Source organism: Dermacentor albipictus, unplaced genomic scaffold (genome assembly GCF_038994185.2).
Source record: "Dermacentor albipictus isolate Rhodes 1998 colony unplaced genomic scaffold, USDA_Dalb.pri_finalv2 scaffold_11, whole genome shotgun sequence".
Lineage (NCBI taxonomy): Eukaryota > Metazoa > Arthropoda > Arachnida > Ixodida > Ixodidae > Dermacentor > Dermacentor albipictus.
In genome coordinates, this window is record NW_027225565.1 from 12,708,579 (window position 1) to 12,727,778 (window position 19,200).

The 19,200-nt window shown below is 44.1% G+C and overlaps 1 long non-coding RNA gene across 1 annotated transcript; it reads left to right on the forward strand.

Annotated features, from left to right (window-relative positions):
* The first annotated feature begins 2,443 nt into the window (after positions 1-2,443).
* LOC135914972 (uncharacterized) lies at positions 2,444-10,146 on the forward strand. Its single transcript, XR_011509300.1, has 2 exons — positions 2,444-2,722; positions 6,290-10,146. It is a non-coding gene; the product is annotated as an uncharacterized lncRNA (long non-coding RNA).
* The last annotated feature ends 9,054 nt before the right edge of the window (positions 10,147-19,200 follow it).

Consider the following 19,200-nt stretch of genomic DNA (forward strand, 5'->3'; position numbering starts at 1 on the left):
CTACATTCATGATGACACAGTGTTGCAGCAGTTGTTTGGATCGTTACATGAGCTAAGAATGCTCGCTGAAAAAAACGTGACCACAAGCAATGGAATTGCTGTTAGAGGTTCACCGACAAAAGGGTGCTCAGGTGTGAAAGCAAAAAAAAAGAGCATTGGCATCACCGGCAACTAGAGTTGCAATGAAGAAATTGCAGTTGCACAAGGACCATCTGCGCCAGAAGGAGCACTGGGTTTCACGGGGAAGGGTGGGCAGAAAGGCTGAAATTGTGAGGGAATGTTACAAATCACCATTGTAATAATTGTAAGCCTATATATATGTTTGGTGCTTGGAAGTAAAAATACTATAATAAGTAAAACCATTTCTTCATTTTCATCCTTCGTAGCTTTTATGCCAATGTTTTTTTTTTAGCTGTGCCCGTCTCGTATTCGATGCTCCAATTATGTTGTGTTGTATTCTTTGTTGGTTTGTACTGCTAGAGTTAGTGAGAGGTAGGCTGTAATCCTTGGCATGATGACAGAGACATTTCGCGTGACACCTTCATTTGTTTCTTTCCTTCACACTCCATTAACGATGTTCTGTGATTTTGCTCTTCTGCACTGTGGTTCACTGGAATCTGCTAAATATAGAATATGTTGGTATTTCATTTATTTCATACTTAGCTGGAAATAGTGGTTGCGTAGCCTGTCATGGCTTTTGAGAATCTTGGTCGAAAAATTTTTTCGGGACGTGTGTGCGAGTGCACATCATTGGTTGATTTAATACAAAAAAATATCTCAACCATAAGGAGTGAAATACTTGGCGGGAAGCACAACAAAAAACCACCCAACAAAAATTTTAGTTTCTTTATTGTAATTTACAACTGAACTATCCATCATGTGTTTGGAAAGTCCATTTTTTCTTGATTGTTGTATTGGCCTATTCGTTGTGCCTGTATCACGTCAAATGTTACAAACGCAGTTGTAAATGCCCATGCTCTTGTTCATTGCCATATATATGTGTGGGACGCTTCTGAAAATCAATCTGTTGAAAGTTAGCACGTGTCTGTGTTTTCACCCCTTCCTGGTGTGTCTTGTGTGCTAGATGAAGAAATGCTACAGATATACCAGTCTTTTATGTGTCCTTGTGGGTTGCAGCAATGTTTTTGTAGTACTTTTTATGCATATTTATTTCTCTGCTGCCCATGTGTACTTACCTCATATATATTACTCATTACTTTCAAATCTAAGTTTTATGTTGATTTACCAATCCCTTACACTCATTTGTAACAGTGTATAATAAATGTATGCCTGTGATGTAGCTTTCTTGTAGCAACATTCGTCTTACTTGCCACGGCAAGTCCTCGAATACGAGACCTTAATTATGTGCTTTGTATTTATAGTAAGTAAGCTTTAGCAAAAATAAACTATATTTTGATTATTCACGCATCGTGGTCAGCAGTCCTCATTTTCTCTTCTTGCATGCCCATCAGGGCAATAAACGTAATGCACGCGCACGCAACAGCAATTTATGAAGTGGTCAGTGCGGCTGCCAGTGTTGGCTTTTCGTTGTTCAAGATATTTTGCTAGTACATACGTGGACGTCTAGCTTGCATGGCTTTGGTTGCCAGTATACTGGCCATATGGCCCATATGCTGCGCAATACGCGCATTATTTGGAGATACCCACAGCCGCCACAGCAGAGCACCCTCCTGAGACCCAGTTAATGGAGAGCTTTAGCGCAGCTGCAACAGCCGTACGGTAAATAAGGAAGCGCGTAGCCGTTGCTACCGTTGCGAAGTGTTTGCCACGCCAAGTTTGCGTGTGGTAGCAATTGCGTAAACAAACAGCTAAGCAAACAGCTGTTAGCAAACAGCTAACCTTTAATATCTTCATATCTTCATCAAAGACACAGCCGCGGGCGGCTGCCTGCATGCAGCACATATAAATGCCTGTTGCAGCAGCTGTAAGTGCAACATTTCTTTCAGATATGCCTACCTGAGAGCTTTCGTATCTTTCAAGTTCTTCGAAGCTTGATTTCGACTACTGTAAAGCGACATATTGGGTCCTCTGAGTCGTCTGCGCTAGGTGTATGCTAGCGCGCGCTGCATTAAACACGAAGGTGTAGCCGCTACGGCTGCTTCCGGCCGCGATCGCGGAGCACGCGTCTCCGTTGCCCGTTGCTAGGCGACTGCCGGGCATGCGCAGTGTAGAGCCATGTGGCACGTACTGCGGAGACACGCGTTTCCCCGCAGGCCGGCTGAGGCCGGTGAACAATAGAAGGCAGCATCCACGTGACCCTGCGTTCCCGGATGTTGGTTCCCTAAGTTGGTTTCCAACTGTCCCTATGAGGCCACTGAATACCTAGTGTGTCACGTGATTGGGGAGGTTTCTTTCCTGTATTACTGCCGGAATATAGAACAATCCTAGCGCGTGCAATGACGCAGAAACCACGTGCTTCTAAACGCCGTCTCTCCGCTTCGGAATGGCGCACGCCTGTGATCGAGCTGCCATCGGCGATGACGATCGTCGCTGCGAATTTTGCAGCAGACTAGTCATACAGAGGAAGAACATGCTGCAACACATCAGGAACGTTCACAGAATGGCCGTGGATGTCAAGAAACTGATGAAATGCGACCTATGTGGCACTTCCCTGCCTACAATGGAGAAGTATTCGGTGCACCAGATCGCTGTGCACAACTTCGAGGCTGACTACGTGCACCTGTGTTCCGGAACAATAAGGGTGAGGAACAGTTTTATTAAGTTTATTCTCAGTCATCGTAAGCAAATGACGTTTAAACGCAATATTATATGTCGGACTTTTTTTTAATTTCTTCAAGAGAGTACGCATTTGGGCTGGTTGGTTCGTGATTCCGAGCAATAAAAACAGCGCTAAACGACAGGACGAGTGAAGGGACACAGACAACGGCGCTGACTAACAACCAAAGTGTGTTTATTCCGTCAGTCAGCATATATATGCTCCGCCGCTATCTGAAACTACAGAATCTACAGGATAGGGCATGCGCAGGGGGAATGCAATTAATGTGATAAGAAGGCAATCTCCTTTGGAAGGAGAGAAATGGACGGGAGGCTTACACATGCATCACCACTAACGTGAATGTGGAAGGCTTCGGATATAAGGCGTGCGCGGTCATCACGATATTTTGACAAATATGTTACACCTTCGAAGGATGGCTTGCAGCCGCATTCATTGCAATGTAGCGACAACTGACTATCTTTTGCCCGTTTTTGAAATTTGTTGAAGTGCTCACGCATGCGGTCGTTGATGCAACGCCCCGTTTGGCCGATATAAAAACGCTTGCATGAAAGAGGGATCTTGTAAACCACACAGTCACAACAGTCAGCAACAAACCTCTGTCTGTGCTGTTTTTTACAACTTTTTTTGTTGTTATTGCTTACCCTATTAACTTGGTGGCACAGGCTACCTAACTTATTTTTGGCAGTAAACAGCAACCTGACACCTGCCCTACTGACAACTTTTTTGAGGTTGTGCGCAACCTGGTGAACATATGGTATTACCGCAACCACTTGCCGTGAGCGATTCTCGGACAGGGCAGCTGCCGACTGCTTTCCTTTAAGGTTCGCTACGAGGCTTTCGGCGATGCTGGTCAAAAGTGGTACCGAGGACCCTGCGAGCTTCAGTCTGGCTACTTGCTTTTCGAAGCTTACATCCACTTGGTGGTCACATGACCGGATGAGGGCCGCCTTCATGCAGGAACTTGCTATACCGCGCTTGACTATCTTTGAATGCGCGGACGAAAATGGAAGAAGGTGTTTATGAGACCGAGGAGCGTAACTCCAACATACATGATTGCTTGAGAACGTTAGCTCCAAGCCTAAGAAACGGAGTTTGTTGTCTGACGGATGCTCCGTGGTCAATTCAAAAGAATCTAGAACTGTGCGGAACTAGTCAAATATTATAGCAGCAGCAAGCTGCGCGTCAGTGGCGTTAGTATTGTAAAAAATTAGAAAGTCATCAACGTATCGCATCACTTTTACAGTGCTTGTCTGGCTAAGCTTAGTTACAAGATTGCGGTCATAGCTGGCTAATAAAATGTCGCTAAGAACAGGGGATATACATGAACCGATGCACACACCTTTCTTCTGTATGAAAAGCTTATCCTCCATTGAAACGAAAGTGGAAAGCATATAAAACCTTAAAAGCTCTAAAAACTTGTCGACGTTGATACCACATGCATTCTGAAACCTAAGCACGCCATAATTTGTCTATGCAATGGCCGACTTCAATGCATACATCATCTTGAGGCAAGGAGTAGTACAAGTCCTTGATGTCCACGGAAAAGGCTCGGACGGCTTCTGGACATTCCTCACGGAGGAAGGTGGAGACAGTACCTGGCGTCTTTATGAGGAAGGGGTCATCAATGTCGAGGAGGCACAAAAACCTTTGCAGGAACACTCCCAATTGTCGTTGCCAGGTTCCACGCTCAGAAACAATGGCCCGAAACGGGCACAGTTCCTTGTGCGTCTTGGCACTGAAAAACACCGAAAGGCTGGTTTCCTTGCAGGCCTTTATGGAGGAGGCCAACTTGGAGAGTCCGGCTTTTTCGCAGAGCTGAACAGCCTTTTGTTTTGACCTTCGCAGGAGCCACCCCATGCCCCATGCCACCCCATGCACTTCCATGCTCTGGATATGGCATTCCCCCTGCGCATGCCCTATCTTGTAGATTCTGTAGTTTCAGATAGCGGCGGAGCATATATATGCTGACTGACGGAATAAACACACTTTGGTTGTTAGTCAGCGCCGTTGTCTGTGTCCCTTCACTCGTCCTGTCGTTTAGCGCTGTTTTTATTGCTTAAATTTCTTGTTGCGCAGTGTGCCTCCAAAAGCAGTTGTTTATACCTTGCGGGCCTTTGTTTTTTCTTTCTCCATCTGTTTCGCGAAGAGTATCGTTTGCGCACGTGCCTAATTTATTTCCTTGGGGTATGTTGAAGTTTGTATCCTCGTTAAATATAATTTGTTTGTTTATCCGTCTATATATAGTATAGTCATATGTGCGCGCTCCCAGCGATGCGCTACATGACATACGTTTGGCATGATCTGCTTTCCTGCCCAGCAAGTGGAGTGAAATTTGACGTTTGCACATCTTTTTTTCTTTTTTTTAAGCGACAGGAGTAAGCTGTTCTGCGTTCTGAGGTTGCTCTGTGCCACATGCGTGCGTGGCCTAGTCTTCGCCTCAATGCATGTTGCAATGCGGCAGAGACGCAGAACCGGGACCATACTTGAATTTGCGGATGTCGCCGGGATGGTATCCCAGCGTATTGTTGGCAAACTCTTTAGTAGTACATTTCATAGAATAGAGCGAAATGTGACGCTCGCGCACCCTCCCCCCCTTCCTTTTTTTTTTTCTTAAACGAGAGGAGGGATTTGCTCTGCGTTCTCACGTTGCTTTGCGCTACTTGCGTGCGTGGTACAGTCTTCGCCTCAGTGCCGACCGCAATACACTTGCAGTTGCGGCTGTCAGCGGCTTGGTCTCCCGGCGTACTTTGGGAAAATTCTTTAGTAGTACCACAGTCCTTCAATTGAAGGACTCCGGTTGTAGATTTCATAAAATAGAGCCAAATTTGACGCACGCGCAATCAATCCTTTTTTCTTTAAGAAGAGTGTGTTAGGAGGCTACTTGGTAAGACATCTTTTTGTGAACTTAAAGTGCGCTTGGGATAAGACACCAACGTAGAAGAAGACAGGACGAACGCAGACTAGCAACTGGTTTATTGAAATCACACATAATGCTGCCTCTTCGAACCAGGCGCATGCCCAAGCCAGATCATAACCGCATGACCATGGAACACTCCCTCGCCAAGCCCCTATCTACAGTAAAAATTCAAGCTCTTCTTGAAAAGCAGGAGCTTTTCAAGAAGAAACTGAGGGAAGGAATTCACACTGTTCTGGGGCGTAGCTTGCACCACGTGCTCTCAGTTCGTCTTTGTCTTATCGTAACAGCATTGCTGTGAATGTACAGTCTGATTCAATATTGAGGAAGGAGTGAGCATAGATCATGCTTAAGTTTCATACTTGTTTCTTATTAAAACAAAACTAATATGATAAATTTTTTGAAGTTATGGCACATTGCATATTTGAAATTCAATTTTAACAGAAATTTGAGCAATATCAAGGGTGACCTCATGACACAGTCGAGTTGAAGGTGAGAGAGTAAAATAAATGCTACGTTAGCCTGTGTCCAAAGCCTTCAAAGTGATTATTTTTGTTTGCATCTCTCTCCCCAAAGTACTTGTCACCATCTAATGCTATTTTGTGCTTTTATTACAGAATTTCATGAATGGAAAGCAGAAGAAGAGGGTAGCCAAAACTGCTAGTTCATTTTGCCCAGGGACCCCAAAAAGCTGGCCAGTGGAGAGACAAGGATCCACTATTACTGTAATAGATCAGGCGAGGCAAGGAAAAAGGAAGGTCATAGTGACCGTCGAGAGAAAAGTCAGGGGAGCTGTAGGTCTGGTAAGATATGTCTTTCATTTATTACCATCACAATGGACAACACCCAGAGTCCGACACCTGAAAGCACCACCATAAAAGTCAGGTATCAAAGAAACCATTATGGTCATAAACCAGAAATTCAGCGCTTGTGAATGAGTGACAAGGAAAAGGCCAGCGTAGCAGAGAACCTAGAAAGGGGTGTGCTTATGAAAACCATTCTAAAGTGAATAAGAACATCTGTGGCATCCAAGCTGAGGCCAGTGCACTTGGCAGAGTGCTCAACCCTGCATAACATCAAACAGCAGTTTAACATTGCTGCTCCTGAACGTTGTCACACTAATGACGCTGTCAGTGTAGACATGTGGGTGCTTGTGATGAAAGAAAAAGGTGAAACACTTGTCCGCCTGTACAAGGCACAAGGTGCAGTGGACCCAAGTGGTACATTTTCTTCAGCAGACTTTGCTCTTGTTCTGATGACAGAGCCTCAGAAGGAGCTACTAGAAAAATTGGGCCCTGCAGGGACTGTATGTCTTGACTCCACACATGGAACTATACAGTACCTGTTTGAGCTGACCACTCTTCTGGTGCTAGATAAAGTAGCATCAGTTGTAACTATAGCTTATTTCATCTGCAACCAGTTGAACGAGCGAACTTTGACAGCATTCTTCAAATATCTGGAGTCGGCCATGGCCAAAAAAGTGGCCGCTAAGACATTGATATCTGATGATGCCTCGCAATTCTACAAAGCATGGTCCAGGGTCATAGGTGCCGCAAAACAGAAACTTCTCTGTGCCTGGCATGTGGATAACAATTAGGCGTAAAAAGACACTCGAGTGTGTAGAGAGACAGCTAAGGCCACATGTTTACCATAGTGTGTGGCTACTCTTAGAGTTCCTCGCGGAAAAGGCATTTGAAGATTATTTTAAGCAATTCCTTTCTAGTGAGGAAGAAAAACTGAGGGACTTCCTGAAGTACTTCAAAGACCACTATGCAGTTAGGCCGCAAGAGTGGGCCTATCGCTTTAGGACTAGAGCAGCTGTTAACACTAACATGCACCTTGAGAGCAAGCACAGGACGTTAAAGCATACTATGCTGGAGAGAAAACAGAATAAGCATGGTGACAAACTAATTTCTGCCCTCATGGACTTGACAAATCATTTTTTAATGAAAAGGGCTAGCCACATGATGAAAGGGGCAAAGGGTAAGGAGCTGAGAACAATTCAGAAGAACCACAGGTCTGGCAGTGAAATGGCAGCTTGTGCGAAAATAAATGAAGATGGCATATGGACTGTGCCATCTCAGTCTATTAAAGGGCTCTCATATAAAGTGTCAAAAGTGAAAGATGGTGCTTGCTGTCCTTTGAGGTGCAAGGAATGCGCAGTGTGTGTGCAAGCACAGTCACTGTGTGGTCATCGCTAATCCAACTAGCAGCAACAAGGCCCATGAGAGCTCACCCAAAGAAGCATGTGAGGCAAGTCGGGCATTGCACATTGTACAGAGTATAACAAAGCTGGAAGCAGCCAAAGCAGTGTCAAGCTCAACACTCTTAAGAGCAAAAATGGACTCAGTCAGACAGGCAATATCAGATGGTGAAGTCTCTGAGGGTGTGGCTGAGAAGGCAAACAATTTGTTTGAGCCAATTTTCATGCTTGTGGAAAGTGAAAGTGACCCCAAAAGAAAGATGCCAGACCATTCCAATGAACCAGCCAACAAAAAAGTTGTGCACCTGTTAAGATTTCACTCTACAAAAAACCCTAGATTGTCGCAGCCATCATCTAGCCTTTCAAGGCCCACTGAAGCTCAAAAGGAAGTCCTTAAATAACAGCTTAGGGACAGCAACATAGAAACTGAAGAGATAACCACGTCAGCAGGGCACGATTACTGGTAACAAGCCTCCAGTGCAGTTAGGAAGAGAGAAGTGGTGCAGTAGTGCTGTGCTGTCATGCCTTACAGAAGCAGGTTGAGGGCTCGCATATAAACAAATCATGACATGTGGTCTCTGATGATTAGCCCGTCTGTTTTTGTCTGTGGTGTGCAGCCATATGTCACAGCTGGACGGTATGTGTGTTAGAGCGCGAGAGATGCCTCCATGCTTGTTGTATGAGCTGCTGGTAAGTGTTCTGTGAAAATAGGTACAAACCCAGTGGTTATCTCTGGTATGTGGCAGCTGTTGGATAGTAGTGTGTTAGAGCACGCCTCCATGCTTGTCATATGAGCCGCTGGTATGTATGTCTGTACATAGGAAGCGCATTGGACGGTGTGTAGTGTTTCAGTGTGCAAAAGCCTCCAATGTGTTTTGCTACCTATAAATTTGTGTAAACACTCGGTAGCGCAGTAGTCAAGATGTTGCACTGCTGAGCTCAAGCCTGCGGGTTCAATCCCAGCAAAGGTGGCTGCATTTCAGTGGTGGTGAAATGAAAAAAAAAAAAGCGTGTAGTTGAATTCAAGTGCACATCACAGAACCCAAGGTGGTCAAAATAATACTGAGTCCCGCACTGTGGCATGCCTCATAATTCGATCTAGATGTTGTGTTCCATGTGATGTTCTTTTTGCCCATTTGAATAAACTTTTATTTTTCAGATTACCAAAATAGAGGGTATATGCAGTGGTGTTGTGTGCAGTCTGGATAAGTTGCTCTGGTCATGAGCACTCAATGAAAACTTCTGCATATTTGGCTGCAGCAGATAGTGTCATAATAATAGTAAAGACTATGCAGAAAGCTTTAGGCCACTCTACGTATCAGATCAGTTTTATATTGCATCCCTTATAGTGCTTATGGTGGCAGAATAATAATTGGCAATGCTTCCTTACACATTTAATATTTTTCTTTTTTTCTTATGGAAGAGCAACCTTGGAAGAATAATCTACAACAATGCTCCTACCTTCTCTTTCACTGTCTCCCCGTTTCTTTTCTACACTTCAACTTCATTCTACGCACTATCTTATTCTCCTCTTCATCCTACATTGATGGTGTGGGAAAGTGAGCTAAGCGTGCATAAAGATTGCTGTGCAGAACTTAATTGCAGCACTGACGAAGACAAATCTTTGTCAAAAGGTTCATTACAGCTACATTCCCCCTCCAAACACTGTTTATCACTTCAAGCCTTCATATTCCTGTGAGCTTTTGTCTTGTTTAACAGTTGTAACAGTCATACTATTTATTGCTATCAATAGCCAGCATACATTTAGCACTGCAAAGTGCTGTTTAGAAGACGTGTGAGTTTCTACTTCCCTTATGATAAATACTCCAGACATTCAGTCTCTAATTTATGAAAATCTTTCAAACATTGCCAGTAATGACCACCATATGGGTTAATGTCGGCATGGGACTGAGGCTTTCCCGCAAAAAGAACAGTTATGTTTTGCTCATATCATGTGACTGACAGTTTCTGCTGTAATTTTTGCACTTGTCAACTGCACTGTGAAGAGTTCGTTTCTGTGAATATGTGCTGGCCTGATTCTTCTTAATCACGCATTTCAGATCTTGTACTGTGAGATGAGGAGGTGTAAAATAAAAACACCGTGTAGATTTCACAATGCCTTTAAGAAACCACGCAAAGCTTGGAGATGAAGCATTACATGCAACTTGAACCAAGTGTCTGGACACAGCAAGTGAAAGTTGTTTTGTCATGAGTGAGGGTGTCGGCGTTACTTGTAGCTGCCTTTAAATAAAAGTTTGTTTCAAAACAGTGGCTCAACTCTGTGTTCCCCCGGTAAAAAACAAAACCATTGGGATTTGCAATTCTCTTTTTAAACATAATTGACCAATATGAATAAAAAAAAAACTTTATGAATCAAGATATAAGCTTGCCATACCATGGAAACACTTGAAACTCCTTTTGAGAAGCTTACTCATACGCGAACACATTATAGCAATTATTTTCAATCGTATACCCACAATTTGCCTCGTCACCATGTCAAGTTTCAAGGCAGATTTTTTTTTAGACTCCTGGAAGCCGTATGCTTAATTCTATCCATTGTTTACTGCATTGCATTTGATTTTCTATAACAAATAAAATCGAATTCTCCATTGATTGCACCGACGCTCACGTTATAATTATATGCTATTATTATTGACTAGTCTTTTATATATATTCTTGGATGGTGGGGGCTGCACTGGTGGCGTTCTACGAATTTGCGCCGCGTGTGTGTGCGGGTAAACTTAAGCGCAGAATTTTTTTTTTTCGCGTTATGAAAACAATGCACTGCAAGTATTTTAATTAATGCAACGAGCTGTATGAAATATCAGTCAAGGGGTTGAAAACGTCGCCATAGAGAATCCCGACTATCTTCTTTTGCGTGTGTGTATTTGGAGTTGATGCACAGTTTTCTTTATTTACTTATTTTGGCTACATTGCGCCAATTGCGCTTCCATAGAATAAAGAAACGCGCTTCCGCGCGCTTGCCGACTCGATCGCAAGGGTACAGCCTGATCAACATCAATATCAGCAGCAATGGCGGATTTGCGCTTGCCGTGGCGCTTGCGAAGTTTTCAATAGTTTTCGCCTTTTAAGTGATTCTTTTGCTATTTTAACGTGTGGAGGTTCATTGTACGTCTGTTTTTTCAAGTTTGGCATGTGTTTTAACACATGTGAAGGTGTAGTCTTTTCTTCTTCAGCGGATATATGTACAAGACCCTGTTCACCGTCTATCAGGTAAGATGTGTACAGTACGTATGCTACACGCAAGCGTAGTGCTTCATTAAGCCACAGTGCGCTACAAAGTTAAGCATGAACGGTACACAAAATTCACAAGTTCTAAGTATTACCAAGAACAACCATTGATTGGCGAAGTTCTCACAGGCGTTGCAGAAGTTGTTGGGCGCGGCAGTGCTGAACGTAGCGTTAGCGGCTTAAATCGTGTTTTTTTACTAGTAACAACGTGTCACTATTTCATATTATTGGCGGCGTCTCCAGGACACCAAATCGGTAACGGGGACACCAGAGCTAGAACCCGGACTGGTCCATGGGTTGGGGCTCGCCGAGGCCTACGCGTGCTAGTAGTATATCTATGATGCCCGTAGGCTGTGTGTAAGTCTTACTTCCCGAATTTTCTGACGCATTTTAAGATCAGCTGTACGCTTTCGCGGACAAAAAAGCAGGAGTCAGGGTGGTCCGTGGGTTGGGGCAACATAACCTGCTTCCAGTTTGGGACCGCCCTGCTTCCAGTTTGGGACCGCCCTGCTTCCAGTTTGGGACCGCCCTGCTTCCAGTTTTGATCCCTCCGCTACCTCTTGGGTACCCTGCCGCATCCTTGATTATAATCTAATGCTCTCCTGAGGCCTCTGTTTGCCGGTTACATGTGCCCTCCTGGAGCAGTACTTGTAAATGAATCCGATCTATCGTCGCAACGAAAAAAGCGCCCCGCGACTTCTACAACACCAGTCAGAACCTTGCCCATTGGTTTACCTATGTGTGGCCGCAAATACCTGAAACTCAATGCCAGTTCAACATATTTGTTGGCAAGGGTGTCAGGTCGTTGCTTTGTGTGGAATCGGCCTTTTCTCAATTCTTAAGAATTTAACTGGAATGCACCTGACCAGTGCTGCTCTGTGGTGCTTGCCACCAATCCCTTGGACAGGGAAGACATGAGTATCCCTGTGCATACACTTTATACGCAGTGGTGCGACTGCTTCCTTTGGGAAACTACCACGTTAGCGATATTGTGAGCGAAATGTGGCTTTCCTTCATCTTCCTCATCCGTACGTAGTGTGTCGCTTCTTCTTCGCCATAGCTCTAGCTCGGCAAGAATAAAGCGGTTCCTTAGAAGTGGTGAAGGTGCTGGGGTTCTGCATACCAAGGGCGTATAAGGTAACAGTGCTTGTGCCTTTAATATGTCGCATTCGATCATTGTGAGACGTGGTGGTGTTCATGCATTAGCACAATTCCAGGACATCCACAATGTAAGAGGTACGTGATTCTCCAATTGTATACTCTCTCCAGGCCTTTCTCACAACCTCAGCACAAGTAGTGGGAGCATAAAAAAACTGACAAAGCTGGTGCATGAATGTTGCCCAGTCAGAAAGATCTGGCTCTTGGATCAAAGCCAATTTTTTTTTTTACATTGTAGAGGCAGACGGGCATGCTGTGAAGTTTCTAAGAACTGTCCCACCATTGCTGACTCTGTTGTACATTTATCAAACCACTTGATTCTCACCAAGCTCAAGCTATGGTGACAAAGACGCGCCACATGCTTTACAGTCACATATTGCACTCGTAATACATCTGTTATGCCAGTTTGCCGAAATGAGCATGCACAGTAGTGACGAATTCACTATGCGTGCACAGGGATTTGCCTTTCCTGTCCTATGGGCTGTTGGCAAGCATCACAGTGCTACACTCGTCAGGTACACCTCAGCTTTCAGTATGTTTACATTCGGTTGCATGAACATGGAGGGAGTGCGTTCGCTGTAATCAGTACCGCACATTTTGCTAATGTAGGCTTGAGTGGCTTTCCCATGCCTCCACTAAATAGTCGGAATACTTCCATGTATGATAGAATGATGAGCATTTAACCTCCAGACATGCAGCAGTCTTTACACCACTCCAAGGCAGAAGCAGCCTTCTCACCATGTTCACGCTCAAATAAATCCCATTATTAAGGCATTTTATGGGCCTCCCAAACCGCCTGCACCACCTGAATGATGTCACTTGTTGTTGCACCTGGCTGTTCATTTCATTTGGCATCCTCTGTTCGCACATATTCGTTTCCAATAATTCAAGAAAATTGCAGGGCTGGTTCGCAATCTTTTCTGTTTTCCTTATTTATTTTTTTATGGCCTTGTAAAACTGAGAAACGATAATGAAAAAAAGAAACAAAGGCTGTCTTCCTGTTCACCAGTGAAAGCATTGTTGCTTAGAAAGAGGCGCAGAAAAAGATGTATAGATGTATATGCATGTCGGACAGCCTGCACAAGGTTTTATCTTTGTCTCTTCAAACATCGCGTACCTGCGTCAGTGGACTCGCTGTTCTGTAGCATTATCCCTGGCAGCGGAAACACTGTCCCAGAGCTCTAAAGAGTCATCGGAAGCATAGTACTAAACCTTCATCCTTGAAATGTGAAGAACGTCACTGGACAGGACGAGAGATGACAAGGTGAGACTGATTGGGGCAATGTTGTGGTGATGGGTGCCACCTGGTTGAGCGCACAGTATGGTCCCCTGTCCTGAGAAAAGCTTTTCTGGGAGCTCTACACAGTGGAAAGGGGACCAGAGAAGTACAAGCGCACCAGGGGAGAAATGAAAGTCGCATTGTGAAGCATGGTACTGTCATTTCTGGTTGCTTCATGACGCAGTAATGATAGTCGCAGCACAATATTTTCAATTTATTCTGGCAACTCACGATATGCAAGTGAATGCTGCTTACTCTGATCATGTGGCTGCGTTTCAGTGCTAGGATATTTAAGGCCACGTTGCAAAATGCACAAGAGATTTATAATCGACTTCGTATACACAGAAAATACAAGAACAGTTCTAATAGCACTGAAAAGACGGAGCATTCATGGCGTCGTTCAAGCTCAGTGTCCTTGAGCGTGCACAAGAACTAGTCTAACTGATGTTATGACTGGCCTGTGTGGTCAACGATTTGTGTCGCGCCACCAAAGCAACAGTGAAAGGCTGGACCCTTTAGATACGCCGAGCCGCCTGCAACCGTTGGAAAACGCCTAGGAGGCCCCAATAGCAATAAGACCTTATCATTTGTGCAGGCATTTTCGCCTTCTTACCCATGGCTTGCACAACACCCTGATGTCTGCTTAGTCTCCACAGTGTTGTCTCCCTTCAGCAAGTGGGACGATTAAGCTTCGTGTGTGCATTCGTTCTTTCTCTTCATCCTCGGCAGGGAAGATGCCAGCGTTGTGTGCGTGTGTGTATGCGCATGTCAGTGCCTTTCCTTCTACTGAGCCAGTGGGGGTTAGAAAATTCGTTGAACACTTCCATGTATCGAGCGGCAGCCGCCAGCGTGGAGAGTGTTTTCTCTCTCCTTTTCTTGAGCGAGGGTATTCCAAACACTATAAAGGACGTCTTCGCTAATGGACTTCAGCCTTCAGTTTTTGAGCAAACTAGCATGTCTGTCGCTCACCATCGGGAAACTTGCAGAGTTGACCACTGCGTAACAATGTGAAGTAAACATTCATTGCTACTCGTTGAATTGTTGCCGTATCTCCTGCCTGGCCCCCTCGGCACTCATGAGCCGCTGCAAAATGCAGTCAGCGGCACGATCCGACAACCAATGGTAAGCTCCAGACCACCAAGCCCACGCTACTTCCACAGTCTTGGGTTCCCATCTTTAATACGGAGCAGCAGCAAAAAAAAAAGAATTGACATCTGTGAATAAGGTATGCGGATGTGGGCTGCTTCCCTTGAACATAGGAGGCAAATGCCTTCAGGAAGTTCAGTTGCACTTTGTTATATGAAAAGGCGTCTCACCAAGATTGGAAGTTGCAAACCGACAAGTGCAGTGCATAGATCACACACTAACAATCCTGTCTCCAAATTATCAAAATGATGCACAGTGGGAAAACAACTGAAATTTTAAACAAAAGCCATCATGGTCTCAACGAAGCCCTACTTCAGCCAGAGTCAAGGTTACATGCACAAATGTCTCTATGTAAAACGTGCCGCCTGCAATATCACCAACCATGGCACGTGACTTTCGTAAGCCAACCAATGTTAAATGCCATCCCTGGATGTGTGCCCCACAGCAAAAAAGGAAGAGAAGAAAAAAAGGAAAGAAAAGACGGCTCGTCATGCGAGTGTGACGTGAACCCTTGGCTCCGTCATGGGGGAAGATGAAGAAGGAAGATCACTTGGAGGCAAAGGGGTTGAGTGCCGTCACTTTTAGCACTTGCCTCCTGGCAGCGTGAAAATGCAACATTTCAATTTCTTCCATTTCCTTTAATAATGAACTAATTAGAAATATTTGTTTGAGGAAATGCTCCCTTGACGGCATCTTACAACTTCCAATGTACCTATAACTAAAATTTGCCATGGTGCTTAATGAGAGGGGCTTGTCAGCCCAAATTAGATCCTGCAGACTATAATACTGTATGGAAAATATGGTACACGGAACTGTAAAATTTAATTTTCCACAGCAATTTCTACCTGTGCAGTTGGAGTTGGCTTTGTCATAGCATAGATATGAGGACCGTGAAACAACCTTTATTCCCTAAAGATCCTGTCCTGTAGTATATTTGAGCATTTACATGAAGGCATGGAGACCCTCAGTGTGTTGCAATCTAAGTGGCAGCATATAGGTGGTGTGTGCTGCCTGTAGAGATGCCACTGTAAGCCATCTATGTATTGGCGGATTTCTGAATTGTGGATGGGAGAAGGCTCATGGCTGTTCTGCCTTTGCACCAAGCACTGCAGAGCACAGTGCTACAATTTTCTGTTTGTGCAGTTCGAAGAAAATTATTCCTGCAGTGGCAGTGACTACACAGAAAATGCACCCTACGAGAGTGGACAGAGTTCCAATGTGACTGTGGTTTGGAATGGTCCAGCCCCTGTGTATACAAGCACCGATTTTCCCAGACAAGTGTGACAGTGCCTGGCTTTGAATGCAGTGTGCTGCTTCATAAATATTGCAGTTGCCCAGCACTAAGCTGCCTGGATTATGTGGTTGCCATAATGACTTCTCTGTACCCGTGGGACAAATATTTGCACTCAAAATAGCGACAGCAGCCATGCATTTCCTGCTGACATAGAATTAGGTTCCACAATGTCATCTGATGTATGCGCATGCTGTGATGTGGTTGGTGTGGCCATGCTCTTTTTTCCTCCCTTCAAGTATGCTGGTAAACTGCCACTAGTTACAGATGTCTGCAAGGAGTGCACACTGTGTGAGTGCTGCACATGAATTGAAATTACGATCACCACAGTGATGATAAAGGACACACTGAAAGGTAATCTGACAACACTTATCAAGACTGTCTACAAGTTTTCTGTGAGAGATTTCCTCAGGGTTGACAAAAACCATTTTAGGGACCATTTAATGGGGTGTTACCGCCCACATTATGAGATGGAACAAAAGGAAGCCATTAGGATTTCTCTGGTGGTGCAAGGTGCTCAAATAGATGGCTTTGAATTGCAGTAGACATAAATATTATCATTCTTTCTGTCTGTGCGCATAACTTCTTTGCCAACCTCTCTGTCATCTCTGTAGCACATTACTTTAGGATAGTAACTCCACTCTGACGCAGGAGATGAAAGTGCATGCCAGACATGCTGACCACACTGACTTGGAGAGTGCCACTTTCTTAAATGTGGCAAAAGTCTGTGTTTTGGGCAAAATAAGAGCTCATAGGCAATTTTTATCTGTGATAAACAGAAATATGTGCTGCCAGTGGTCAGACGTCATTGAGGTCAAGCTTCTCAAGCAAGTAGATGCCATCGAGAAGACCAAAGAAGCCAGTGATTAGCCATTGTGCGCAGCAGCTTCAGATGGCAAAGTCCAGCTGGGGTTTCTCTGCACAAGGTCACCAAGTGGCATTCCTAAGTAACAGATATTTTTTACCCTAAACTGCTACCCTAGAGTGGCTGGAACATGCACCGTTTGTTCCAAGCATGCAGCTGTTATCAAAGCTTAGTTTAGTCAATTATTGAGGCTTAAGATGGTTTTAATGAATGTACATTAGGAAACAATTGTAAAAGAATGTAAAAAAAATTTGAACTGTGTTGACTCTTTGGTGGCATACTGTTGCTATTCCTGAAGTTACGTCCTCAAATGACTTATGCTCCAGGTATTTGAGTAAAAACTATGGGTGTGGAAATATCAATTTTTTAATTTTAAAGCTAATTCGAATAATGAAACCTAAGTGCGAAGCGAATATTTTTCGAATATGAATACTATTGGTATTGCAAAAATCCATTTCTTTTCACCAACCAGAGGTGCAAAATAGTTATACTACATAGACTGCATAGCAAATAATGTACAGGGATATTATGCTTCGTGGTTAACAAAATTCTCTAATACAACACTTTTGTTTGACAATGTCATAATTGTAGTTACTTAATGTTTCATGAAGCAAGGGCAACAGCTCAACATGTTCGAAGAGCAGTGACGCCTAGTGCATGTCACCACCGATTCAGACATCAAAAAGAGCTGCTCAAGTGTCTGGTATCAGCAGGTCGCTCTTCGCAAGCCGAGCCAACAGTGGGCACCACGCTTACACCATCGCTCAAACGGATCTTCTTTTTGGACCAAAATGTCATCATGCAAATATCTTTGAACCTGCGATTGTGGTAGTGAAAATTTCTGCCACGAGTGAAAATTTCTGCTGGTTGATAAGCTCATCAGTCTTTCCACAGTGCTGATGTGGAAGTGGCCCGTTCAGAAGCTTTTGTTGTTGAATGCATACTTCGGTTCCTTGGTGATGAAATTACCCTTCCTTTCTCTAAATCCAAGGGCGAGATCTCGCATTCTGAATGTTTGCTTGCGCTCTCATTATTCGCCTTCACTTTGCTTTCGTCAGCGGTCGTCTGCTTGGTGAAGCGGGAGCGCCAATTGAACACTGCCTACTCACTGATGTAGGAGGTGAAGCAAACATTCAGAAAGTTAGAAGCTGGCGCAATTTCATCCCAGGTTGTTAATCCAGTTTGACATTGAAGCATCCTGGTAGTATTAAAGTACTTTAGAATGAGGTTCCAGTATCATTGCCAAGTTTGCCACTTGGTGAAATTTGTAGTTTGGAACAATTTAGGCTCTTGGCGAGATTAGCAGTGAACACAGAGGTTTTCACATGGCGATTGGTGTTGTCCAAATGCATGAAGAGGTCACAGTATAGGTACTTCAGCTAGTGTCGGGTAACCATAAGCACCCGCAGGGGCCCCGTGACAGTGTCTCCTTTAACTTCAGATATGCTTCACTGCATGATGATAAATATGCTTCGCCGCATAACACGACTCTGCTGCAGCAAAGGTGACTTAAACCGACAACAGCCGAGAAGGTGCAAATAGCACTGCGCTGCCTGGTTCTTGCTGTTGGCCTTATTTTTCTTCTTTTCACAGTGTCCTTACTGTAAGTGCACTCCAGAGTTACAATGCAGGAATATGCATGTGTGCACAAGCTTTCTTTCAAGAGTAACTCACGATCATAAATTACGTCATCATGGTTTCGTACTATGTTACGGCATCATAAGCGAGACATAATAAAGGGGGCCTGAAAGGCTGCAGGAGAGACTAATCTTTTGTGCGAGATTGTGCTATCCTTGCTGCACGCAGTGCAATATTATATGACTCATGTCTATGGTGGCATTGTTGATTATGAATGTTTCCTTACTGCGTTAATAAATGTAGTGCATCTTTCAGATAATAATGGCATTATAGCTTCAGAGTTGTTCCAAGTTTTGGGGACTTGTTCACTAAAAGTACATTATTAGAAAAGCTTTAGAATGTCTAGGTCATAATTGCATTTGAAGAACTGTAAGTCTTCCTACACATAGCAATTAGTAGCTTACTGTGCGATGTTGAAGGTGGTTTTTATTCATAGGCCCTACGCAGAGAGCAGCAACACAATGCCTGGCATGTGACAAGGGTTCATAAGTGTTTGCATTTCCAGTGCTCGTAACTGATTCCAGTATTAATGCATAAATTTGCTTTATGAATTCTTTGTAGACAGAAGGTGCTTGAATATTGGTTGCATGAAATGCTCCAATGCACACTGTATACGTATAGGGTGCCTTTTATTACCATACAGATTTTCTTGTTTTCAAGTTATGAGCGCGGAAAATGTGGCATTCTTGCAGAGGA